The following is a 1,446-nucleotide window of genomic DNA, read 5'->3' on the forward strand; positions in this document are numbered from 1 at the left end:
CATCTAAACAACTTTCCTTATTTGATCATTACTCCCATGCGATAGCTTCCATGTTAGATTTTTCTAACAAAGATACCTTTTACGTTTTTTCACTGTAAGTGCCAAACAAGGATACATTTATCAAGTAAATTACTTCTCTATTATTATCAACACATTATAAATACATATACATGTAAAATGAAACATGTATATTGCTTAACTTCAGCATATTTTGATATCTGATGATTAAATACAGTTTCATTACATTCACAACATATCTCCTAACAGAACTTCGAAAAAATTATAGTAAGTGAATATCCAATCAGAACGTCGATATAATTATAGTAAGTGAACAACTAATGTCAACTTCACTTCTGTTTAACTAATCTGAGGCAGATCCAGTGACTTGTAATGTACACATGTGCCAAGTAAGAACACTTACTGCTGTATGTTCTTTACAATTAGGACTGGATCAAAGATGATGGGGATGTTGTATTTATCAGTTATTTGTGTGTTTTACAATGCGATCAGTTATACTGTCTGGAAAAAATAGCTTTTATTAACTCAGAACTGTTTTCGACTTTTTTGCTTCCCCATTACACCTGTGTAATAATAGTCTGGTGCTAATAACCTCACCTTGAAAGCCCATAAACAACATGGGTATTCACAGTATTCTTGTGAGCAGTTTTTGCTGGTGGAGCATCATGTTTGAACCACTTTGTTTTTCCATCCCTGATATATCTACACATATACTCTGCAAACCACTGTGAGGTGCATGGCAGAGGATATGTTCCATTGTAGCAGTTCTCAGGCTTTCTTCCTGTTCCATTCATGCATGGAGTGCAGAAAGAAAGATTGTTTGAATGCCTCTGTGTGTGCAGTAATTATTTTAATCTTATCTTCATGAACCCTATGCTAGCGATACACAGGGTTTTCTAGTATATTCCTAGAGCTCTCATTTAAAGGTAGTTCTTGAAACTATGTTAATAGACTTTCTCTGTATAATTTACATGTATCTTGCAGAGTCTTCCAATTCAGTTTCTTTTGTAACACTCCTCCAGGCATCAAACAAACATGTGACCAATGGTCCTGCGCTTCTCGGCGTACGTGCAATATCCCATGTTAGTCCTATGTGGTACATGTCCCACACACTTCAGCAATATTCTAGAAACACTCACATGAGTGAATTGTAAGCAATCTCCTTCGTAGACAGATTGCACTTACCCAGTTGTGTTGTTGTGGTCTTCAGTCCTGAGACTGGTTTTATGCAGCTCTCCATGCTACTCTATCCTGTGCAAGCTTCTTCATCTCCCAGTACCTACTGCAACCTACATCCTTCTGAATCTGCTTGGTGTATTCATCTCTTGATCTCCCTTTACGATTTTTACCCTCCATGCTGCCCTCCAATACTAAATTGGTGATCCCTTGATGCCTCAGAATATGTCCTACCAACCGATCCCTTCTTCT

Source organism: Schistocerca nitens, chromosome 1, assembly GCF_023898315.1.
Source record: "Schistocerca nitens isolate TAMUIC-IGC-003100 chromosome 1, iqSchNite1.1, whole genome shotgun sequence".
Classification (NCBI taxonomy): domain Eukaryota; kingdom Metazoa; phylum Arthropoda; class Insecta; order Orthoptera; family Acrididae; genus Schistocerca; species Schistocerca nitens.